The sequence below is a fragment of the Melanerpes formicivorus genome, unplaced genomic scaffold (assembly GCF_026170545.1).
Source record: "Melanerpes formicivorus ecotype bairdi unplaced genomic scaffold, bMelFor1.0.p_v2 SCAF_12, whole genome shotgun sequence".
Taxonomy (NCBI): Eukaryota; Metazoa; Chordata; class Aves; order Piciformes; family Picidae; genus Melanerpes; species Melanerpes formicivorus.
This window is the reverse complement of record NW_027142364.1, coordinates 21,461,740-21,487,602: the sequence shown is the minus strand read 5'-3', so window position 1 is coordinate 21,487,602 and position 25,863 is coordinate 21,461,740. Positions and strand designations below refer to the sequence as shown.

At 50.1% G+C, this 25,863-nt stretch overlaps 1 protein-coding gene across 1 annotated transcript in view; it reads right to left on the bottom strand.

The window, feature by feature from the left end:
- MB21D2 (Mab-21 domain containing 2) overlaps positions 1 to 25,863 on the bottom strand; it is a 71,059-nt gene that overhangs the window by 30,199 nt on the left and 14,997 nt on the right. The window lies entirely within an intron of this gene.

Genomic DNA, 25,863 nt, shown 5'->3' with positions numbered 1-25,863 from the left:
AGAGGCCTTGCAGGACTGGGACAGATCCCAGGCCCCTTGAGGCTATGCAGAATTGCTCCAGTTCATACTTCCTGAAGCCTGTCCAGAGACAGAAACAGGTTCATTAGTGATCCCTACACCAACTCCTAAGCTATAAATACTACAGCTGGAAAAACTACATTTCTGTAAAGGGGACAGAAGTGCCCTTCTGAGTGAGCAGTAGCATCACTATAGGTTTTAAACAGCTCTTGCTCCTCAAGACTGCACGCAAAATGAAATGAGATGGAAGGGCACATGCATTCCTAACCCAGAACTGTGACATTCAGAGAGGCACCTGAGCAAAAATCCCAATCAAGCCTACTTCCAGGCTTATAAGCCAAAGGTGAGGCTTCGTAGGGTGTGACAAGGAAGTTTGCAGGCAGATATTAACCAGAGGGTGCAAACTCTTCCTTTCCCAGAGAGCAATTAAAAGGGAAAGGCAGGAAATTTGCAGCTCTGTAATTAATGGCAGTGAGAAGTCAGAACAGAGGGTGACATCACCACAGCTAATTACAACTAGGGGGAAGGGCAGGACTAATCGTTTTCCTGACCCTGTGATCCATATCTGAGTTGCTCCAATTCTGCTCCTGGCCAGACTTCCCAGGAAGTGTGTGATTCCCATGCTCAGAGGCACATTTCTGGCTCTGTTCATGCCCAGCATGTGTGAGGACAGACCCCCACATATTTCATGTGGGTGTTAAAAAAACACAAGGAGTAGTTAGGAGTGAGCCTGAGGACAGATCACAGTGCTGCCATGGGTGATGCAGCAGGACCCCCAGCTCCTGAAGGTTTCCTACTGCAAGGAGATCCTGTAAGGCACTGAGGAGCAGCCAGGACTGACCCACTTCCCCACCCTGCTTTGAAATGGCCAAATCCCTTTTTCCACACCCACTCCAGGGCAGGCATTACTCCAGTAGCCAGAAATAAACAGACATCTGGCACCCCGTGGTAAGTGAAGCACTCCTGCACTCCTTGTGCCAAGACAACTGTCCCCAAGCTGTCGCCATCGGTGGTCTGGAAGCTGCTGTTTGCACATCCACGCACAGGATGGATGGCAGGGCTCTACAACTCCTTGCCACTGCTGAGTAGATGGGTGTCTCAGAGCAACAGAAGCCAGAAAAAGCAGGAATTGATTAAAAAGGCTCTGTTCTCATCTGTCAGCAGGGCCTGGGAAGACACTGTTGACACATCCTGTCCTAATGCTATCAGCGTGCTGGATAAAGCCCATGAAAGGAACTCTGTTTCACCATAGGAATGTGAGAGGTAGGGCTCCTCCTGAAATCAATTACTGACATGCACAAGGCTTCAGGGTGCCAAGTCTTCAGCCAAGGGCTTCAGCTGCCCCATTCAGCTGATCCTTACAACCTGCTTCACCCTCTGACGGACAGGTGCTTGGCTCTCCCACAGCCAGGCAGGAGGATACAAGCGGTCTGCAGAAATGCAGCACTAGAGCAAAAATTCTTCTGAAACAGGAAGCAAAACAAAGCAGCCAGAGTACTGTGTAGCTTCTGCCCTCCACCCCCCTGCAGGGACAGGCACCCACTCTGCCATGCAAAGGAAATGGCCTGCAAAGTCGTTTGAGAAACACTGTGTCAGTACTGGAAGCTGTCAGTTCCAAGGAAAACTACACAAGGTTAGAAGCTAACCAGCTTTGACCAACAGAGAAATGAAGAGCCACATCCAGAGGGCAGGGAAAGGGAAGTTGCATAGTTTGGTTTTAGTAAGAAGATTGTTTGTTAGAGAAGTGTGACTTTAGGAGATCTGCAGCCACTGCTTCAGCACTGTCTGAAAGCAACAGGCTCAACACAGAAGCAGAGAAAGCAGCCTGTTTCTGACCAGCTCCTCAGGATGAACCCAGCACAGCAAGTTAAACCTGACAGCATGAAGAAATAAATCTTACTGTATAGAGTTGTGAAGCCCCCACTACAAGAAGGGTATGGATGTGCTGGAGCATGTCCAGAGCAGGGCCACAAGGATGAGCAGAGGGCTGGAGCTGCTCTGCTATGAGGACAGACAGAGAATTGGGGTCATTCAGAACATAACAGGCTCCAGGGATACCTTCTTGTGGCCTTCCAGTACCTGAAGGAGGCTACAGGAAAGCTGGGGAGGGACTTTTCTGGGTGTCAGGGAGTGATAGGACTGGGGGGAATGGAACAAAACTAGAAATTGGGAGATTCAGATTGGATGTGAGGAGGAAGCTCTTCCCCATGAGGGTGGTGAGAGACTGCAACAGGTTGCCCAGGGAGGTGGTGGAAGCCTCATCCCTGGAGGTTTTTACAGCCAGGCTGGATGTGGCTGTGGGCAACCTGCTGTGGTGTGAGGTGTCCCTGCTCACGGCAGGGGGTTGGAACTAGATGCTCCTTGAGGTGCCTCCCAACCCTAACCCTTCTATGATTTTAGGACTCTACTTTGTGTAGGAAGTGCTAGGAACACACAAAGTTTACTTTTGAAGTCCTTCCTAAATCCTGGGTACATGCAGCATCTCTGCCCATCAATACATAAATAGCATTCAACATTACACTGAGGAAGTGCCAGAGACCCCACACCTCTGTGAGGCAGGGAACAATTCTTGGCAATGCTTAGATATGCTTCAAGGATGCTACAAAGATCAAAACCAGGATGGAACTCTGCAGAGTGGCTTCAAAAGACAGGCACCAGTCAGCAAACCACCCCAGCAGACCTCAAATACCTAAGTGTTTGTTTGCAAAGGCTCCCAGCCAGCACCCATGGATGACATTGGAATCACAATCTGTCTTGGCCCTAACAACCGGGGGGCCAGCAGGCCCCCCGGCCTTTGTAGTCACCACCACCAACACCCAGTGTGCACCAGGGGCACTCACCAGCGATGAGAGGAGGATCCTCAGCCCAGATGGGCTCAGCTTGGGGCTGCTGCCTTTCCTGGGGGGATTATAAAGGGGAGTGGGTGGGGAGGGCAAAGTGGCCACACCTGGGGTGGGAGGAGACTCCAACAGAGCCCAGGTGCTCTGGGGTTTGAGGGGAAAAGGGGAAGATGTGCCAGGTGAGGGACTCCTAGGGGGTCAGGTAATGATAGGACTAGGGGGAATGGATGTTAGGAAGAAATTCTTCACTGTGAGGGTGGTGAGAGACTGGAACTGGTTGCCCAGGAAGCTTGTAGAAGCTCCACTCCTGGGATGTTTTAAGGCCAGGCTGGATGTGGCTCTGGGCAACCTGATCTAGTGAGAGGTGTCCCTGCCCAGGGCAGGGGGGTTGGAACTGGGTGATCCTTGAGGTCCCTTCCAGCCCCAACAATTCTATGGCTCTAAAACAATGTTGCAGTTCAGGCTGGATGTTAGGAAGAAGTTCTTCCCCAAAAGAGAGATTGGCTATTGGGATGTGCTGCCCAGGGAGGTGCTGGAGTCACCATCCCTGGAAGTTGTTCAAATAAGACTGGATGAGGCCCTTAGTGCCATGGGTTAGTTGATTAGGTGGTATTGGATGATAGGTTGGACTTGATGATCTTGAAGGTCTTTTCCAACCTGGTGAATTCTGTGATTACAAATTCCTTTAGAAAACAAACACACAAGCAACAACCCCCCCCAAGAAAAAGCTTTCTCACATCCCCCTGCCTTTTTCCTGTCCTGGTTTGCAAAAAGACTGTAGGAATCCCCTGGATTAAGGGGGAAGCTCACAGTCCAGTAGCATGCAATATTCAGTCAGTCCTAAGGCTATTACAGCACAGTGCCCCCATACAGAGATAAGCAGTGGTTTAGAGAAATATCTGAGCAGCTCCAAACATCAAGATGATTTCACACCCTGATGGAAAACATGCAGGCTAACACTGCAGCAGTCCTCATGGCATTCAGACAGCCAGCCACTCTAAAACCCACAGAAGAATACTGCTACATTCCCTTCACAGGATGAGAAGGCTGATCCACACACCACTGCAACCACTAAGATACTTTCCATTAAGTAGGAACTGGATTGGGTCTTATAAAACATTTACTCTGTGAGCTTGCATGAGACAGGAAGGTGCTGAACAGCTACAAAGTCAGGGCTGAGCTATAGGAGCATGCTAGCAGTTCTGTAACACTGGCTGCAGGATGTTAGAATCATAGAATCAGTGAGGGTTGGAAGGGACCACAAGGATCATCCAGTTCCAACCCACCTGCCAGGGGCAGGGACACCCCACACTAGATCAGGCTGGACAGAGCAACAAAGCTGGTGAGGGCTCTGGAGCAGAGTATCACAGCATCACCAAGGTTGTTACAGAGCACATCCCTGGTTGGACCCAGAGGGAAGACCTGTGGTGTACAAGCCACCCATCCAGACACGAGTCAAACAGCATCACCTTTCCAGTAGCAAAACCTGAGTTTTATATCCAGAGGGGTTGAAAAGGGGGTTGGATAATACAGTGCCATGAGAGAGGGTAGTATAAAGTGCCAGAAAACTGATGCATTCATCTCTTTAACACACTTTGAGACCCTTCTCTCCAGCCTGATCTAGTAGGAGATGTCCCTGCTCACTACAAGAGGGCTGGACAAGATGACCTTTGAGAGTCCCTTCCAACCCGACACGTTGTGGGATGCTGTGGTCCTTACAGTCAAAGGGCCAGAGATGAAGCATGAGCAAACAAAGGATGAATGAGAAGGTATCAAGCTGCACAACACAATGGTGGGCACATCAGAGAAGCTCAGGCAGGTGAAGAAAGCAAACCAGCTGATCTGTCTGCCCAGCTGAACTGCTGTGCCATTTATTTTTAAACAGCCTCATTGCTCATGAACCTTGCCTCTGCTTTCCCTCACTCACCCACACCGGAGCAGCTGCCTTCCTTGTGTGAAAAGGGAACTTCTGAAGCTCCAGCACTCATTAGGATGATGCCTCATGCAGGCAGGCTCCGACTGGGCTGCCTGCATGACTAGTCTGTGCAAAAGGCAAGAATGACAGGGGTGGGAGAGGGATTGTGACAAAGCAACACTCAGCGCTCAACACCAGTAGAAAAACAAGCCTAGGTCAGTCAAGTCACCCGCCACAGATTATCTGACAATGACAAGCAGCAGAAACTTCAAGAGAAAGTGTAAAAGGCAGAGTAGCCTACAGCAATCCCCTCTCTGCTACACCCTCCCCAGCTTTCAGCGGTGTGTGGATTAGAGGTGGACTTGTAAGTGCTCGGCAGCCACTGACAGTCAAATTCTCTCTGACTTTGCACAACTCCTTTCAAACCCATTTGTATTTTGGGCTTCACTCGTCACAGGGCAACCAGCTCCATGCTGTAGCCACAGGTCATGAGGAATATTTGCATTTCAATAGCCACCTGTAAGTTTAGTTGTGCTTGGAATTCTTCTGCAGCAGGGAAGGCAACCAGAACTCCTATCATCACCACCCTCTCCACCCCATCCCTGCTGACATTCAAGGTGAGGCTTGACAGGGCAACCTGATTTACTTGAGGATGTCCCTGCTGACTGCAGAAGGGGTTGGACTTAGATGACCCTTGGAGGTCCCTTCCATCCCAAACCATTCTAGGATTCTCCTCAGGGTAAAAAGGAGGTCTGCACAAACTCGAAGCTCCTCTTAAAGTGTAGTAGCAAATGGCCACGGGTCAGGAGTTCATCATCTCAAACTGCTGCTTTCCTGCAGCATTAGCTTAACAGTTTGGACCACTTAGTGGCTGCTTATAAGGAAGAGAGATTATATTCTGTCCCAGGCCTCATGATCTAAAATAAACCTTCTCTACCAGCCAGCAGTCTGGGCAGAGTGCTGCTGCAAGTGGTATCAGTACTACCAGTCCAGCCAAATCTCACTGGCTGATGGAGAATTGGTCAAAGAGAGGAAGGCACCAAGGCACACACAGCCCTTCTAGCACTGCTGGCTACTAAGTCCTGCTCTTTCCAGAGAAAGAGCTGACAAACTTAGCTGATACACAGGAGTTTAGTTGGGAAGAGCTGTAGTAGAAGAATGCTGTGAGGATGAAAGGGAAGAAATGCAGAGCTGTTAGCAAGCCCCACTTTCCCTGTCCATCCCACCCTGCTGTGCTTCAGTCAGACTAAAGCCACAACAACCTCAGAGCAAAAGCAACAGCCTGCAGAATCCACTATGGAAAACAAACATTGAACTGTGTAGACTGAGATTGGATGTGAGGAAGAAGTTGTTCCCCATGAGGGTGGTGAGAGCCTGGCACAGGTTGCCCAGGGAGGTGGTGGCAGCCTCCTGCCTGGAGGTGTTCAAGGCCAGGCTGGATGTGGCTGTGAGCAACCTGCTGTGGTGTGAGGTGTCCCTGCCCATGGCAGGGGGGTTGGAACTGGATGCTCTTTGAGGTCCCTTCCAACCCTGACAGTTCTGTGATTCTATGTTTTTGTCACCTCAGATGCCCTACTATGTGCTCTGCTACCCAAATCCACGGTGGGTCTTCCTCTGCCTCTAGGCTAGAATCTAGTACACTGTACAATCATGGTTACCAAAAGAGCTCCTTTAGTGAATGAAACAAAAGAAATGCAATAGAACAAATGATTCAAGCTACCTTGCAGGGTAAAAATCTCTTTTCCATTAAGGTGATTGGGCAATATTGGAACACCTGCTAGGGAGTGCCCTGGCAGGTGAGTAACACTGTCTAGACTTTGCACGTTCACATTTGCTCCAGATGAGCACTGCGTATCAAAGATGTGGAGAGCTCCTTTTGCTAGCACATATAGAATCACAGAACTGTCAGGGTTGGAAGGGACCTCAAGGATCAGCCAGTTCCAACCCTCCTGGCCATGGGCAGGGACACCTCACACCACAGCAGGTTGCTCACAGCCACATCCAGCCTGACCTTAAAAACCTCCAGGCATGAAGCTTCCACCACCTCCCTGGGCAACCTCTTCCAGTCTCTCACCACCCTCATGGGGAAGAACTTCCTCCTAACATCCAATCTGAATCTACCCACTTCTAGTTTTGGTCCATTCCCCCCAGCCCTATCACTCCCTGACACCCAGATAAAGTCTGTCAGCTTGAATTCCTGTTTGCTGAGGAGAGAGAGGAACCCGGACTTGTGTTCTTGGCTCTGCTCTGGTTTATCTCTTTTTAAATTAAAACTAACCCAACCTAGTGAGTGTGCTGCAACCCATAACTGAGAGATCTGCCACTCCCCTTTAAGCATCTTAATGTATTGATTACAAAGGAACTTACTTTGACCTTCATTTCCTTTCTCCCTGCTTGTCGCTGCTGACAGCTTTGCCCTGCAACTAAGCAAACACACTGCTCAAGTAGCCATCTACATAATCAGATCAGCTTATGGCACCATCACGTATTTAATGACAGAGCAGCTCCATGCCCAGCCTCATGGGGTTTCCTAGCAGCATCATTCTCCCACTCAGCTGCTCACTTCATCCACAGACTACTATCACAGGATGTCAGGAGTTGGAAGAGACCCAAAGAGATCATTGAGTCCAACCCCCCTGCCAAAGCAGGACCATACAATCCAGCACAGGTCACACAGGAACACATCCAGACAGGCCTTGAATGTCTCCAGAGAAGAAAACTCCACAACCTCTCTGGGCAGCCTGTTCCAGTGCTCTGTGACCCTTACAGTAATGAAGTTCCCCCTTGGGTTGAAATGGAACCTCCTGTGCTGCAGCTTACATCCATTGCTCCTTGTCCCATCACAGGGAGCAAGTGAGCAGAGCCTGTCCCCTCCCTGCTGACCCCCAGCCCTCAGAAAGGAGGGGGCAGGCTCTTCTCACTTGCTCCCTGTGCACTATGCACATCCCATTTTTTAAGGGCTGCTTCCCATCAGTTACATCCCTGGCTTTTGTGTTTCATTCCCTTGCTGAGCTCTTGCACATACTACATTTATTTGTGCTGGCATCCAGCTGTTGTTTAGAGGCACTTGTGGCCTCATCTGGAGCTCAGCAATGTCTGGCTGCTGGGTTTTCCATCCTATTCCTCTTGATAAAGGTGAATCTGTCTCCAACAGCTATTCCCAGCACATCAAGATGGTCCATGCCAGAAGAGAGAGGACACTGCACTTAACACCTTAGTCTCCATTGCTTAATATTTCAAGTGATTAACTCTGGAACAAACTCCTATTTTGCTCATCAGACTAATTCAGTATCAGCCTCTCCTCTTGCCTACTGCTTCACCAGTCTCACTTGCCTCTCTTCTGCCAGTGCTTGGCTCTTCCATCCTTTTTCCAGGCCACTGCAGCAGCTTAGCCCTGCAAGCTTGCTCAACTTCATATGCCACACTGTATGCACTGTAATGCTGTAGTGCCAGCTCTTCCTTTTTCTTCCACATTATGTCACCCACTACAGTTTAAGGAGGTGTCTGGGGGCTTCTGTATCTCTTTCTCACCTCTATAACATAATATCTATGTCCCTATGGTTTACAGCCACTAATTAAGAGAATCATTTTAAATCACATCATCACACTCCAGTGCCACCTACAAAGTCCCTGTTTCTCCTCCAGTGTGTGGGTTGATCCATCTTGCACCTTGGGAGAAAAACTGAAAGGTCAGAGAGATTTCTCACTGCTTCTGTGGGTATTTATTTTTTTAGGGGCAGTATCTGCAGCTTTCAGCTGTGCTGGAAACCACAATCACCAGGCATATGCAGTCACAAGGGAGACATAGGCTGGTAAGAGGCCTCGAGCACAGCCCTGGGAGGAGAGCCTGAGGGAGCTGGGGTTGCTTAGCCTGGAGAAGAGGAGGCTCAGGGGAGACCTTCTTGCTCTCTACAACTCCCTGAAGGGAGGTTGCAGCCAGGAGGGGGTTGGTCTCTTCTCCCAGGCACCCAGCACCAGAACAAGAGGACACAGTCTCAAGCTGTGCCAGGGGAAGTTTAGGCTGGAGGTGAGGAGAAAGTTCATCCCAGAGAGAGTTGTTAGCTGTTGGAATGTGCTGCCCAGAGAGGTGGTGGAGTCCCCATCCCTGGAGGTGTTCAAAAGGGGATTGGATGTGGCACTTGGTGCCATGCTCTAGTAGTCATGAGGTGTTGGGTGACAGGTTGGACTTGATGATCTTTGAGGTCTTTTCCAACCTTATTGATTTTATGACTCTAAGACACTTGTAAGGGCCTGGGAAAACTCTTAAGTGACCATCTGCCCCTGCAGGCTGTGGCTGAAGCTCACAAAACTGCTGTTGGCCACATTTTACTAGCTTGAGATCAATGCACTGCCCCTTGGCATTTCTTTTATCATGCTGGGTACTACCACAGCTTTTGTTTCCAGAGATGATACTTAAGAGGGAAACCTAATCTTCATGCATGCACCTGCTGACACAACAGCAGGACTCTGGAGCAGTGGATGTGTGCAACCTGATCTCTTACTTACATCAAGCATGCCGGCCTGAACATAAAGCACAAGGCAGCCAGCCAGGAGCAGGGCCACTTAAACCCATTAGAGTGGTCTTTGCTGTGACTAAGCAGCACAATAAGATTAGGCAGGGAGGAGCAGGGGGGAAGGGGAGGACCCCACAGCCCTGTGCTTACAGACACAAGATTTTGAGCGCTACCCATAACAAGAGCACAATGTGACCGGGAAGTAGAGCCTGCTTTGAGCCCAGGCAGTAAGACAATTTAGGTGGGGTTCTTTCTTCCTGCAGGACTCCTGTTAAGCTTTGCTGCAGCCCCGGCTGTGGTCCTAAGTGGGCCGTGAAGGGCTCATCAAGAGTAGTGCAGCAATCTGGATCTGAACAGCAGAGGCACCTAGCCTGAGGCAGAGAGGAGAGTGGCTACCACGGAGATTTGCCTCCTCTTTGAAAGGGGTACAAAAGGATTCCGAGTCTCCTGGATTTAAATCCTGGCAGAGGTCAATGCCAGCTTCTTTTCAAGATCCCCTAAGAAGGTCAACATGACAAAAGCTCCCTCCTTCAGAACTCGACAGTCAGCGATTAGCAAACACTCGAATAGAAGCAAGAGGTTCTCCTCCTCTCCCCCGGTTTTATTACCCAGCAAGTTTGTGAGTGGGTTCAAAGGAACAGATGTCTTCATTGTGCCTTCCTTCTCCTTTTGCTCACAGGAAGAGGTGGAGCAGAGAGAAAGCAATTTCCTCCAAATTATGCTCTTAGCCTACTGTATCCTCTCCACTATTCAGCGGCCGCAGAGCCAGGGAGGGAGCTGCAAAGTTCTGATGCTGCAGCAACTCATTCAGAGCGCAAGTGATTCAAAACTTTTACACTTGAATACACAAAACAGCCTCTTTATCCAATTAAGCACCCACTCTTCCTTTCAAAGTCTCTCACAGAAGGGTAGGAGCTTTGTGGTGAGAGTAAATGAAAGCTTCATAAATGCATTTCACATCATGTTTGCATCCACCTGGGCTTGGGTTTGCATTGACTGAGTGCCTTGTGCCCCACCAAGGCAAAGCTCAGCCCACAGTTTGCAGCATTGCACCGTGTAGCATGAAAGCATGCATGCAGTTCCGAGTGAAACTCAAGGGACCATAAAGTGCTCTGTCGTTAAAGGGATTATGGCAGCAACACAAAAGTGCTCTTAACCCAGCCCCTGCTTGCAGGCTTTTCTGTCGGCACTGCCAGAAGTGCAGGAGATGCAATTCATGATTAGCAAAGTGTTGCCATTGAAACCCTGCTGCCCAGCTTACTTGGCTCTTGCTGCCAACTTTTGCTCAGACAGAGGCAAAGGTTTTCCAGGCAAAACAACACAACCAGCTTGGCAAGATTCAGCTGGCAGAGCCTGCCTCACTAAGCTCAATGGACATCCTACCTGCTTTGAAAGCACCAGCCCCCACATCTCGAGCTGCACGGGAAACTTCAGCGGCTGGGCTGCAGGCACACCACCAAACACAAAACCTGAGAGCCACAGCTGAGCCCCTAACTGCCTCATTTAATAATCACACAGAAAGAGGCAGTGCAAACACTGCCTGCTCCCCAAGCAGCTGCACTCTGTAGGTACACACGGGGAGTCACACAGCATGTTAGGGGCTGGAAGGGACCTCCAGAGATCAGTGGGTCACACCTGAGCACCACCCACTGTTGAAAGGGTCACCATCACCCACGAAACCCCAACAATATGCAGTAGCCCCAAGCATGCCACACTTGGCCTCCCCCAAATTACCAGGAGATGTACCAGGGGCATCAAGCAGTACTTTTTTTGGCTGCTCTGCTCACTGGCACAGGGGCTCTGGTTTATAGTCTCCAGTCCAGAATGAAGCAACAGCAGGGAGGTGTTGCTGTTTGCAGTGGAAGGTGAGCAGGGCTTCTGAACCACAAGGAGAGCTCCTAGAGGACAGACACTCAGAGGAACTGTCATGCCAAGGTGTGAACAGCTTTCCCATGGGAACAGAATGACAAGCCTGTGTTTCTCATCTCCACCCCCTCCTGACTCAGCAGTCACAGAAACAAAAACCACAGCTCTTCCTACAGCTAGTTCTCTTTACTAAGGCAGTACACAGTATGGATTTCAGAAGAAGGCTGACAAAGCTTAAGCTCTCCTGGGAACAGGGAAGGGAGAAAACCCACCAGCACTACCACCTAGACTTTGGTGCATCCAGCACCCCATGTTCTGGCTGCTGGAGGCAGCTGGTGCCCTGCAATCATTTTGCATGGATGTGACTTCTGACAGCCACAAACACAACACTGTAGACTTCACACTGACCAGTGCCAGGACCTGCTACTCTGTATTCACCATAAATGCCCTCTGTGCAGTAAAACCCCATCTGGTTCAGCTGTTCAGCAGTGCAGAGTAAGACTTCCCCATTACATGCTGCAAAACAGACAGTTTTGCTCTTCCAGCTGGATTCCCCAGGCACCACCACCAGCACACTTCTCTTGGACTGGAATACTGCATCCAGTTCTGGGCTCCCCAGCTCAAGAGAGGCAGGGATCTACTGGAGAGAGGCCAACAGAGGGCTACAAGGATGATTGAGGGACTGGAGCACTGCTTTGGGAGGAGAGGCTGAGAGCCCTGGGGCTGGTTAGTCTGAAGAGGAGAAGACTGAGAGGGGATCTGATCAATGTCTATCAATATCTGAGGGCTGGGGGTCAGGAAGGAAGGGGCAGGGACAGACTCTGCTCACTTGTGCCTGTGATAGGACAAGGGGCAATGGATGAAACTCCAGCACAGGAGGTTCCACCTCAACATGAGGAGAACTTCTTCCCTGTGAGGGTCCCAGAGCCCTGGAGCAGGCTGCCCAGAGAGGTTGTGGAGTCTTTCTCTGGAGACTTTCAAGCCCTGTCTGGATGTGTTCCTGTGTGACCTGTGCTGGATTCTCTGCTCCTGCTGTGGCAGGGGGGTTGGACTGGAAGATCTCCAGAGGTCCCTTCCAACCCCTAACATCCTGTGAGCCTTTGACTTCACCCATGTATGAAAGTTTAACCTGATTTAGGCTTAAAGTGCTCCAGTTAACAATGTCAACAGTAAAGTCCAAAGAGCTCCCCCATTAAGACAACACTGACTGCATCTGAGCAAGCCCTTCTGCTCAGTCTCTGCACTCCTCACTCCACATACAAGCAAGTTTGAAACAAACAGATGAGCACACACAGTGCAAGGCACTGAGCCAGCTGCCCAGTCCCATCTCTGGCATGACTCTGTGCATACATCTAGGCTCCATAAAGCTTATTCCAGTGGCTTTCTGGGAGACTGCCAAGTGTGACTGCAAAGGGGAAAAAAAATAGGTGAGCTAATCACATTCCTAATTATGAAAACATAATTTCCTCCATCTCAGCAGAGGGTGGAAGGAAACATATTTGGCTAAGAAGACCCCAGTGATTGGTTGCTGAAAAACTCAACGTGAGCCAACATGGTGAGCTTGCAGCCCAGAAGGCCAACTGTTTCCAGGGCTGCATCAAGAGAAGTGTGACCAGCAGTCAAGGGAGGTGATCCTCCCCCTCTGCCCTCCTCTCATGAAATCCCACCTGGAGTACTGGGTCCAGTTCTGGGGTCCCCAGCACAAGAAGCACATCAAACTGTTGGAAAGGGGTCAGAGGAGGGCCACAAAGATGATCAGAAGGCTGGAGCACCTCCTCTATGAGGTCAGGCTGCAAAGGTTGGGGCTGTAAAGCCTGAGGAAGAGAAGGGTCTGGGGAGACCTCATAGCAGCCTTCCAGTACCTGAAAGGGGAGCTGCAAGGAAGCTGAGAAGGGACTTTTCTACAAGGGCTTGTGGTGATAGGCAATGGCTTTAAACTGGAGGAGGGGAGAGTTAGGGTAGATGTTAGGAAGAAATTCCTTGCAGTGAGGGTGGAGGGCACTGGAACAGGTCACCCAGGGAAGCTGTAGATGCACCTGAAAACGTTCAAAGCCAGGATGGATGATGCCTTGGGCAATCTGGTGCCCATGACAGGGGGGTTGGAACTAGATGATCTTTAAGGCCCCTTCCAATGCAAGTGATTCTATGATGTCTCTGCTGACAGCACCTAACAATGAAGAACACTTGAGGTGGGAGAAGCAGTGTGTGATTTGGGCACAGGATGTCTGGAGGCACCACCACCAAGTCTATCAAGGTCACATTTCTCTATTTCATGCTCTCCAGCCGGCAGCACTCAGCTCTGGACACACATCTCCAGTGATGCCCTGGCCTCTCTCATCTCTCCCATCACTCTGTTAGACCTTCACTAAATCAAAGGGAACTGGACCTGACACAGCTGCAGTTACTGGCACCGAGAGCCAAGCTAGCCTAGCTTTGCTATCAAGCTGCTCCTCAACTCAACTGAAGCTGAGAGCTCTGGAAGATATTCTGGCACTAGTTTTAGCTGAATCACCCAGTAATATAAGCCACATCTGTTCCACACACATGATCAGGAAAGTATCCTTTCTTTAGCAATTTCACAGGAGGAGAAGGTAAAACTGATAGCAGGTTGGCTTGTGGCCTTGAGAGCACAGCAGACCAAGGCAGCCTGCTCTCCTTCTCCAGGCTGCAAAAGGGGAGATCAATCCAGTTTATTCTGCATAACTCACTACACCAGTCCAATCCTTGCTTGAGACAGTGAGCAAACCTCTGCCAGGTTCCTCAGCAGGTGAGCTTCCAGAATAAACAGAGCAAACCCTGAAAGATCAGCAGCAGAGACTTCTGCTGAGCTGCAGAGAGGAGCAATCCAAACACCAAGGAGCTGTAATCAGCCCAGACAATGGTCAAAACAACCCAAAGAAAGTGGAAGTTAACCAAGTAGCAGAAGGCACAGGACTACTTAAAATGCTTGGATTTGGCACTTGGTGCCATGGTCTAGGCATGAGGTCTGTGGTGACAGGTTGGACCTGATGATCTTTGAGGTCTCTTCCAACTTCAGTGATACTGTGATACTTACATCCTGAAAACATCTGCAAAGTGAAGGCTGCAGTTTTTCATTGATCTTTGCACAGACTTCAGTAATTTAGAACAGAATTAACCAGGTTGGAAGAGACCTTTGAGATCATCTCAGTCCAACCTATCACCCAACACCACCTAATCAACTAAACCATGGCACCAAGCACCCCATCCAGGCTCTTCCTAAACACCTCCAGTGATGGTGACTCCACCACCTCCCCAGGCAGCACATTGCAATGCCAATCTCTCTTGCTGGGAAGAACTTCTTCCTAACCTCCAGCCTAAACCTCCCCTGGCACAGCTTGAGACTGTGTCCTCTGGTTTGGGTGCTTAGGGCCCTGTTCCCAACCAAGAACCCATACAGGTACTAGGAATGTAACCCCAAAGCCTCAGTTTCAGCATAAAATGTTAGTCTAAACATTACTTGGCTGCTGGTTCACTTCCTGCCCCAAGACCTCACCAGCTGGTGTGGGTACCCCTCTGGCTGCAGCACCAGGAGCTGCATGAAAACATCTGGCAGCAGAACATGGCTCTGGAGTAGAAATCTTGGGTGGCCTTTTCTTTTGTTGTTGGTGCTGGTTTGTTTGTTTGTTTTTACTGAAGCCTGGCATTTGGAAATGTGGAATGGACAACCCCACCTGTGGTAATCATAAGTTGTTCTGGATATTGGGAGATGCATACACAAGGCTAAGGTGGAGGAAGCTGAGCTCCTAGCAGACTGATTAGAATCATAGATTTGTCAGGGTTGGAAGGGACCTCAAGTATCAGCCAGTTCCAACCCCCCTGCCATGGGCAGGGACACCTCACACTGCAGCAGGTTGCTCACAGCCACATCCAGCCTGGCTGCAAACACCTCCAGGGATGAGGCTTCCACCACCTCCCTGGGCAGCCTGTGCCAGGCTCTCACCACCCTCATGGGGAACAACTTCTTCCTAACATCTAATCTGAATCTACCCACTTCTAGTTTTGCTCCATTCCCCCCTGTCCTATCACTCCGTAACAGCCTAAAAAGTCCCTCCCCGGCTGTCTTGTAGCCCCCTTCAGATACTGGAAGGCCACAATTAGGTCTCCTCAGAGCCTTCTCTTCTTCAGACTGAACAGCCCCAACTCCCTCAGTCTGTCCTCAGAGCAGAGCAGCTCCAGCCCTCTGCTCATCCTTGTGGCCCTTCTCTGGACACCTTCCAGCACCTCCAGATCCTTCCTGTAGTAGAGGCTCCAGAACTGGGCACAGTACTCCAGGTGTGGTCTCAGCAGAGCAAAGAGGGAGAATCCCCTCCCTGGCCCTGCTGGCTCTGCTTCTCTTGCTGCAGCCCAGGCTCTGCTTGGCTCTCTGGGCTGCAAGTGCTCCCTGCTGGCTCATGTTGAGCTTCTCATCCCCCAGCACCCCCAAGTCCTTTTCTTCAGGGCTGCTCTCAAGCCAGTCCCTGCCCAGCCTGTAATGGTGCTTGGGATTGCCCTGACCCTGATGCAGTTCTAGATTAAGTTCTACCAGGCACAGCAGATCATCTCAGAGCCATGACTGAGCACTCAGCTCCTCAAATGCAGATTCCATCTCCTTGCTGCATTTGGGCAGACAGAAAACCAAAGGAAAACTGAGAGATTGAATAGCTTTTGTCACTCACACTCCTCCTGACAGAGGAGCTGCAAAGAGTTAAGCACAGAGTGACCATAGCTTAAGTTTTGTCCTCATCAACCTTGGCTGCATGCTTTCAATACCAATGAAGGCAAGAGTTGGAAGAAAAAGGAAGTGAGAAGAGGCAGATAAGGAGATTTCACAGCGATCCAAGCCAAGCACTGTTGTCTTAGGCTGCCCTTGAAAAGTGAGAGAGCTCCTCAGAGAGAGCACGAGGAGTACAGAAGTGGCATGTCTAGGAGCATGGGAGGCTGCAAAGGCCACACCATGACCTGAATCATTAGAAGTTTCTGCTTCATTTTCCCTTTGGGCACTAAAAACAACTAAGCAAACTTGCCAAAAAAGAGTCAAACCGTCTGGTTAATAGGTCGAGAGAGGTTCTCCTCCCCCTCTGCTCTGCCCTGCTGAGGCCACATCTGGAATATTCCATCCAGTTCTGGGCCCCCCCTGGTTCAAGAAGAACCTCAGGGAACTGCACAAAAGAGTCCAGCACAGAGCTACAAAGATGCTGAAGGCAGTGGAACATCTCCCTGCTGGGGAGAGGCTGAGGGAGCTGAGGGTTCTTTAGCTTGGAGCAGAGGAGCCTGAGGGTGACCTCATTCATGTTGACAAAGATGTGCAGGGCAGTGTGGGGAGGATGGAGCCACGCTCTGCTCAGGGATGCCCAGTGATAGGCCAAGGGGCAGTGGGTGCAAGCGGGAGCAGAGGAGGTTCCATGGGAACATATGGGAAACCTTTTTCACTGTGAGGATGACAGAGACCTGGAGCAGGCTGCCCAGAGAGGTTATGGAGTCTCCTTCTCTGAGGATATTCCAACCCCACCTGGATGTGTTCCTGTGTGACCTGCCCTGGGTGATCCTGCTCTGGCAGGGGGCTTGGACTGGAAGAGCTTTCGATTTCCCTTCCAACCTGCAGCAACCTATGATTCTGTGATTCTGAAATTTGCTTTCCTGCTCCCTCCTCAAAAGCACCATTTCAGAATCTACTAGATCTGGTCCACCCTTATGACAACCTAGCACAAAGAAGAGAGGATTTTACGTAGGTAGTGCTATGGTACAGAGAAAACTGAGCCAGTCTGGACAGGAAACAAAACATGCTGTGGTTAAGCCACACCTTGAGTCCTGTGTCCAGTTCTGGGCCCCTCAGGTTAGGAAAGATGTTGAGGTGCTGGAAGGTGTCCAGAGAAGGGCAACAAAGCTGGGGAGGGGTCTGGAGCACAGCCCTGTGAGGAGAGGCTGAGGGAGCTGGGGTTGCTTAGCCTGGAGAAGAGGAGGCTCAGGGGAGACCTTCTTGCTCTCTACAACTACCTGAAGGGAGGTTGTAGACAGGCAGAGGTTGGTCTCTTCTCCCAGGCAACCAGCACCAGAACAAGAGGACACAGTCTCAAGCTGTGCCAGGGGAAGTTTAGGCTGGATGTTAGGAAGAAGTTCTTCATAGAAAGAGAGATTGGCCATTGGAATGTGCTGCCCAGGGAGGTGGTGGAGTCACCATCCCTGGAGGTGTTTAGGAGGAGAGTTGATGGGGTGCTTGGTGTCATGGTTTAGTTGATTAGATGGTGTTGGATGGTTGGACTTGATGATCTCAAAGGTCTTTTCCAACCTGGTTAATTCTATTCTATCCTAAGCTTTCTCCAGGAGTTTGGAGCTTGTACCAAGTGTCCTTGACCTGACAGAATTGCAGTTTGGAAGAGTGCTACTCAGCAACAAAGACAAGGCAGACCAAAACACCCCTGAGCCTGCACGCACATTATACAGCTTATGATGCAGCAGCATGTACATACCATGAATCACAGGCAGCCAAATGCTTTCATAACTCAGCTTGTGCATTCCCACCAGCCCTCCCTCCCAGGGAGCTCGGTACAGGGGCTGTTTGGGGCCACAGACATCGCGTTTCAAAACATCCCCTGCAAAGTTTGCAACAATGAAGCAAAGCAAAGCAACAAGGCAGCAATTTGCAAGTGACCTCGGTGGCCCAGCAGGTGGGGGCTGACAGGGAGAGAGGAGCCTGGGGGTCCTGGGGGACAGAAGCATGACAAATGTGTCCAAGAAGGCCAAGGGCATCCGGGGTGTATAAGAAGGGGGATGGTTAGTAGGTCAAGAGAGGTTCTCCTCTGCCTCTGTTCCACCCTGCTGAGGCCACATCTGGAATATTGTGTCCAGTTCTGGGCCCTTCAATTCAAGAAGGACCTCAGGGAACTGCTTGAAGGAGTCCAGCACAGAGCCACCAAGATGCTGCAGGCAGTGGAACATCTCCCTGCTGAGGACAAGCTGAGGGAGCTGAGGGCTCTTCAGCTTGGAGCAGAGGAGCCTGAGGGTGACCTCATTCACATTGATAAAGATGTGGAGTGTGAGTGCCCAGAGGATGGAGCCAGGCTGTGCTCAGAGATGCCCAATGACAGGACAAGGAGCAATAGGTGCAAGTTGGTACATAGAAGGTTCCATGTTAACATAAGGAAAAACTCTTTCACTGTGAGGGTGACAAAGCCCTGGAGCAGGCTGCCCAGAGAGGCTGTGGAAACTTCTTTCCCTGGAGACATTCAAAACCTGCCTGGATGTGCCCCTGTGTGACCTGCTCTATGTGACCCAGCTCTGGCAGGGGGGTTGGACTGGAGGATCTTTTGAGGTCTCTTCCAACCCTTAATGTTCTGTGATCAGCATTACCATCATTTTATTATTGCAAAGGGTAGAGCTTTGCTTGCACACAAACCAATCAGCATCCAGCTTGGAGAGAGAGCAACCACTCCTCCAGATGGATGGAGGAAAAAGAGGGAGGGAGGATGGGGAAGAGGGGAAAACTTGAGTGCACACTCAACCCTATGAGATAGAAACAACTGGAGTGTTTTGCCCATAGGCTGAGGCTGGCCAAGCAAATATGCATCTCCGTGCTCTGTGCAGACAGATGCCAGCAGGAAGGATGAAGGCCTCCCTGTGTGGCAGAACATGCCTGCGGTGTGTCTGCCTGCTGGCTCTGTCAGGTGTAAATGCAACACTTCAGCTGTTCACAGCACTTCACTACCAAAGCAGACCACAGGCTGGATTAGCACTCTGTGTGCACCTTATTTAGGTAGTTTATGGGGAAAGAAAATATGGGGGCTGGGAAAAAAATAAGTGGGGGAAAAACAATCATCAAGACTATTCAGATACAAAATCAAATGCAGCAAAGTGTTCTCTGTGGCCACAGCAGGTCCCTTAGGTACCATGAGAGACTTCCTGGCAGATCACTACTATGCACAGACTATTTCTTCCTGCTTTAAACAGCCAGCACTTAAAATTCAATCCTGTAAGAGACTGCTGACTCCTCTGTGCATTGGAAGCCAAGGGAGCAGCGAACAAAGCTGCTTTACTTTCCTCTAATCTTTCTCCCTTGTGTGCCTGCGCCAGATGGTGCCGAGCTGCAGGTTGGAGGGAGATAATAAACCCGGGGGGGGGGGGGAATGGTAATATTAGGTTATAAAACAGCTGACCTTCAAGTCTGACGTCAGCTCCTGTTTAATTGATGGGACAGGTCCAGACAGACAGACGCACGCACCCCGGGATGCCCACAGCCAGCACTTCCCCTTCCGACACGCGAAGAAGCCACACGGCAGCGCCGTCAAAGCCTGCCCAAAACCTTACAGGTGTGAGAGTGAGCAGAGGAAAGAGGCAGCCTCCATTTATCTTGAGACAGGCAGATGACCCACTGGGGGTGGGGAAAGCATTCTTCCTGAAAGCAGTCTTGCTTAAACCCCTGGTTCAGCTTCCCCAATCTCTGCTGATGATAGCCTGCCCCTCCCACTGTTGGGAGCTGGTCTCTCCTCCCAGGCAGCCAGCACCAGAACAAGAGGACACAGTCTCAAGCTGTGCCAGGGGAGGTTTAGGCTGGAGGTTAGGAAGAAGTTCTTCACGGAAAGAGTGATTGGAATGGGCCATTGGAATGTGCTGCCCAGGGAGGTGGTGGAGTCACCATCACTGGAGGTGTTTAGGAAGAGCCTGGAGGGGGTGCTTGGTACCATGGGTTAGTTGATCAGATGGTGTGGGGTGATAGGTTGGACTGAGATGATCTCAAAGGTCTTTTCCAACCTGGTTAATTCTGTTCTAAATTACTGTTCTAAAGGTCTTTTCCAACCTGGTTAATTCTATTCAAAGTGAAATAACCCCAGAGTTAGGGAGGAACATTAGCAAATAGACAATTTTAAGCTCCTGGCTACTCTGATCCAGAGCTTTGCTTCTAGCTGCTGTCAGTGCCAACCCCACTAGGAACAATGGTTTTAAACACCATGTCAAGTACTGGGGCTATCCTCCTTCAGCCAAGAACAAGCTTTGGAATGCTACAGCATCCTGTAATGTTTTGCAGCCTTGCTCCAGCTATTCTGATCTCAAATATTTCTCGCCAGCCTAGTGCTGGATGACTGTTTTGTATGATGCCCAGCTTTGGGATAAAGAAAGCCAAACAAACTAAACAGTACTCCTGCAGATGAAAAAGGAAGTCCTGTGCTAGGCTACTGTGATGCAGATGGAGCAGTATGAAATGCACAGGCCTGAGAATGGGAAGGCCTGGGTGGCTCTCTGCCACCCCTGCAAACACAGGCAGCACACCTCCCTCTCCTTGACAAAGAGGTCACCTTCTGCCTACCTGCCACAGCTGTCTTTGCAAGCAGCTGAAAAAGGCTTTAAGGCTATTAAACGGTTTGAGAAACATCAGCTTCTGGGTTTGTGCTTTGAAGTGCTCTCCAGGCAAAGGTGACAGACAAGTTTCAGCTAGAAGAGTGTGCATGTCCTGTCCCCCTCAAGGAAGCAGCCTGCGTTGCACACTGAGTCACAGGACCCAATGGCTGTTTCACCAGTCTCAAGAGAAATCACAGAATTGTTTTGGCTGGAAAAGACCTCTAAGATCACAGAATCCAACCACAGAGAGGCTCCCAGCAGCAAGGGACAAAGCCACACTGAGTGGCCACTCAAAACAGTTCAGCATTTATTAGATGTGGACAAAAAAAACTGGCTTGTTGTGAGGAGCTGAGGACTGAAACACTCAACTCCCGTTTTCTTGCTGCTTCAAAGACACTGCAATCAGGGAGGAGCAAGGCCAAGAGCAGAGCCACTCCACCACTGTGTCCTGGTAGACACCAATACAAACATCTCTAGTTCACATCACAGCCGCACCAGGTCTGCCTGGCTCTGCTCTCTGGATGCCTGGAAGCTGGCCAGGTCCCTCTCCCTACTACTGACTGCTTCCTTGTCCTGTGAGCAGCTTTGTGACTTGCTGCTGTCCTCCTCAGAAACCAAAGGTCGCTGGCAGGGGAAATGCCTTCCTAAGGACTCAGGAATCTGGCAGGGAGCTCTGAACTCAGACAGCAGTGATTTAACATCTACCATTAAAAGTAGTTTAAAAGTTAATGGTCACAGCACAGTAAATCCTCTCCAGGCATTTTCAGACTGCAAACCAACCATCAGCAGGGCAGAAATGTATTTGCTGCAAGGTGACCAGAAATGATGTTAAGTGTATCTTGCAGAGAACACAAGCCCTGAATTGTCTCAAGCACCAGCTCTGCCCAGCTCCTAGATAAGAAGACATGCAGTCAGGGAAAGAAATACTCAAGCAACCAATATTTGCCAGTTAAAACAGCCAGGACCAAGAAGAGAAGAGTGAGGCACAACAACGACAAACTGTAGTGCAAAAGTGGAGCGTTATCCTCCTTGGTGCAGAACAGTACAGCAACAACCCTAAAAATAACCTCACATTTCCCTCAAGAATCACACTTGGTGCTCATTTGGGTCCAGGCTGCTTGTTACATGGCACTTGGTATCTCAAATAGCTTGAATCACTGCCTAGTTAGCGAGTGTGGTGCTGAACGCCTGCATGTGTAGGGACTCAGTGCTAACAGAGCTTGGATGGGACTCCAGGATCACAGAATCAGCCAGGTTGGAAAAGACCTCAGAGATCATCAAGTCCAACCAATTACCCAATACCTCCTGACAACTAAACCATGGCTCCAAGTGCCACATCCAAGCCTTTTCTGAACACCTCCAGGGATGGGGACTCCACCACCTCCCTGGGCAGCACATTCCAATGGCCAGTAACTCTCTCTATGAAGAACTTTTTACTAACCTCCAGTCCAAACCTCCCCTGGCACAGCTTGAGACTGTGTCCTCTTGTTCTGGCACTGGTTACCTGGGAGAAGAGACCAACCCCCTCCTGGCTACAACCTCCCTTCAGGTAGTTGTAGATGGCAATAACATCTCCCCTGAGCCTCCTCTTCTCCAGGCTAAGCAACCCCAGCTCCCTCAGCCTCTCCTCATAGGGCTGTGCTCCAGACCTCTCACCAGGCTCATTGCCCTTCTCTGGGCACTATTCACATCAGATGCTGGTCACATGGTTGCCCTGCTGTTGTGAGGACACAAATTTCCTTGCCTTCATCAGCAGGTTCTAAAAGCAAACACAAGGACCCTTTATTATCCACCAGAAGCAGCCAGGGACTAAGGATTGCATTGTTACCACCCCTGCTATGAAACCAGCCCACAGACCCAGGTTGCCTTGCTGTTCAAGAAGCACAGAGCAAAGACACACAGGACACAGAGCTGTGGACAATGCCAAGCAGGTTGTATGACCAAGTGTCTCCCATGTGGGTCAACAGGAGACCTCCCACATCCTCCTACAGAAACAGTTCAAGTAGTTGGAGGCTGCTGCTGAGGTTGCTTCAGCATGGAGAGGATATCAAAAGTGCAAGGGCTGCGTCAGCAACACCAGCTCCATCCTCCCACAGAATTACTCCTCTTACCTCCCTAGATCAATAGCTCCCAAACACCACTAACTGCAGTCTCTTCAACACCCCAATCACTGAAGGTCTAGTGTTCTAAAAGCACAGGGACTGGGAGAGGGGATGCTGAAAGGAGAGAGGTGAAGCTGTGCTGTGCCAGGGAAGGGAAGAGCAAAGGCCTTTCTCCAGCTTGCTCCTGTTCTAATGGAACCTTAGGAAAACAAATCTTCAGTTAAAGCCACAACGGGGCCTTATCACGGGAATAACCCCACTGCAGCTTCTAAAGCTCTTCTCCTGGTTGAATAGAGGCTGAGCCACAGCAACCCCACGAGGTGCTGAAGTCTGCATTCCTGGAATTCCCCAGGGCATGCAGGCATGCTCAGAGGAGGTGGCTTAGTCCCTCGGGGGTTATTAGCTGAGAGTCCAGGTTCAGATGTGCCCTGGGATGGAAGTGAGGGTATGGTTATGGCTCTGTTTCTCTCTTGGACCTTCATCTGAAGCGTTCTCAGTGGCTGAGACCCAGTATTGCACCAAGCAGGTTTTGGTTGCATTTCTCCAGTTGTTACAGCCTAAGTGCTGCAAGGTCTTTGGGGCTGGAGTGCAAGAGATGCACACTGCAGCAGCCACCTAGGAGGGCTCCTGAAAACAGCAGCTAGCAGCTTCCACCCTACCCCCCTGAGAAGCACTACATCAGCGAGGGGGGAGGACAGTGGTAATGCAGCAGGAGTCAACAAGCCTGCTTGTTTCTTACTCCAAAGCAAAGACAAAGGTGGGGTTTGTTCAGCCAGGCACTAGAGCCAAGCCTTGCAAGGAAGGCAGGGAAAAAATGTAGGTGTTTTGGATTCTGGTGTCAACAGAGACCCTTGAAAAAGGACTGCTATAGGAGCAAAGAGATTAACATGCAGAAATAAAATACTTCAAGTACTTTGTACCTGTCCACTAACACTGCACCTCTGGAGAGGCAGGGCCAGGAAGAGAGGGGCAAAATGGGGTGGGGGAGGGAGGGGAGAGGGAGGAGGAGGAATCCAATTCTTCAAGCTTATTTTATCTTAACTTCATAGCAAGGACTCACTAAACCTTTCCAAGTTTCACAGCAGAAGAGAAATGGGAACATTTAGCCTGGAGAAGAGGAGGCTCAGGGGAGACCTCCTTGCTCTCTACAACTACCTGAAGGGAGGTTGTAGCCAGGAGGGGGTTGGTCTCTTCTCCCAGGCAACCAGCACCAGAACAAGGGGACACAGTCTCAAGCTGTGCCAGGGGAGGTTTAGGCTGGGGGTTAGGAAGAAACTCTTCATAGAGAGAGTGATTGGCCATTGGAATGTGCTGCCCAGGGAGGTGGTGGGGTCACCATCACTGGAGGTGTGTAGGAAGAGACTGGATGGGGTGCTTGGTGCCATGGTTTAGGTGATTAGGTGGTGTTGGGTGATAGGTTGGACTTGATGATCTCAAAGGTCTCTTCCAACCTGGTTTATTCTATTCAAACATTTGTATATTTAAGACAAAAATGTGTATATTTAAGTGTGTGTATTTAACAAACATGTGTATATTTAAGACAAAACTGTGGCACCCTAACAGTAAAAAAAGCAGAGCTGAAAGGCAGCAGAAAGTCTGGACATAACCCAGCTTAGCACAGAAGCAAAAGAAGCTCCCTGCAGAAGCACATACAGCAGCTGGGCAAAACAAACTGTGAAGGTAGACATTTCACTCCTGCTATTTGGTAGAAGTTCTCTGACAAACCAGTCTGCTAATCAAAGCAAACAGCTCTCTCTCCTTTTTGGAGAGCTGTTTAACAGAAACATTTTCAGCCTTCAGCTCTGAGCTGTATTTGGCAGCTACGGTGCTAATAATAAACTCTTCAGATACCTTGCTCCTTCAGCTGACCAGCTGCCTTAAAATGGCTTGTGCCAGAAGCCAATGTGCTATTTGACCAGGAAATCAGTTGTCTTGGAGACATCTTCACATGCAGCAGCAGCTCAGTCACTCAATTTGAGTGACACTGCCCAGCAATCTGCACACTAACTGCAAATAGAGAATGAGGATGTCAAAGGCACAGAAAGAGGAATCACCACCTGCAAGAAGCATGCTGCTCCTCTTCCATGCACTGTTAGCTGAAGGGAAAGGTGTACAAGATGAGAGTTGTGATCTCAAAGTGCTCTGCTACCTCCTTGTGTAATTAGGTCACTCCGAGTCTAAGGGTGATCCTGTTCACACAGCCATCTATATGAAAATTATCATTTCTGCTGCTCTGTCAGTCTCAGTTTCAGGTCAAACCTGCAGGCATCACTTGTGAGAAAAAAACAAAGTCAGTCACCAAAAGGTTAGACAAAGAGGCAATCCAGAAGTGCTACCACCTAGTTATAACTAAACACCCCAGGTGACAGTTGCTAGTAGGCTGAACATGAGCCAGCAGTGTGCCCAGGCAGCCAAGAAGGCCAATGGCATCCTGGTCTGTATGAGGAACAGTGTGGCCAGCAGGAGCAGGGAGATCATTCTGCCCCTGGACACTGCACTGGTTAGGCCACACCTTGAGTCCTGTGTCCAGTTCTGGGCCCCTCAGGTTAGGAAAGATGTTGAGCTGCTGGAAGGTGTCCAGAGAAGGGCAACAAAGCTGGGGAGGGGTCTGGAGCACAGCCCTGTGAGGAGAGGCTGAGGGAGCTGGGGTTGCTTAGCCTGGAGAAGAGGAGGCTCAGGGGAGACCTTCTTGCCCTTTACAACTACCTGAAAGGAGGTGGTAGCCAGGAGGGGGTTGGTCTCTTCTCCCAGGCACCCAGCACTAGAACAAGAGGACACAGTCTCAAGCTGTGCCAGGGGAGGTTTAGGCTGGAGGTTAGGAAGAAATTCTTCATAGAGAGAGTGATTGGTCATTGGGATGTGCTGCCCAGGGAGGTGGTGGAGTCACCATCCCTGGAGGTGTTTAGGAAGAGACTGGATGGGGTGCTTGGTGCCATGGGTTAGTTGATTAGATGGTGTTGGATGATAGGTTGGACTTGATGATCTTAAAGGTCTCTTCCAACCTGGTTTATTCTATTCTATCAGATTAGTGAGTGGCTTATAACTACAAGGCATGGAGGCAGTTCAGCAGCACCAGGCATCAGTTTAAGGGTTGGAAGGGACCTCAAGGATCAGCCAGTTCCAACCCCCCTGCCATGGGCAGGGACACCTCACACTACAGTCTTATTTGAACAACTTCCAGGGATGGTGACTCCACCACCTCCCTGGGCAGCACATCCCAATGGCCAATCTCTCTTTTGGGGAAGAACTTCTTCCTAACATCCAGCCTGAACTGCAAC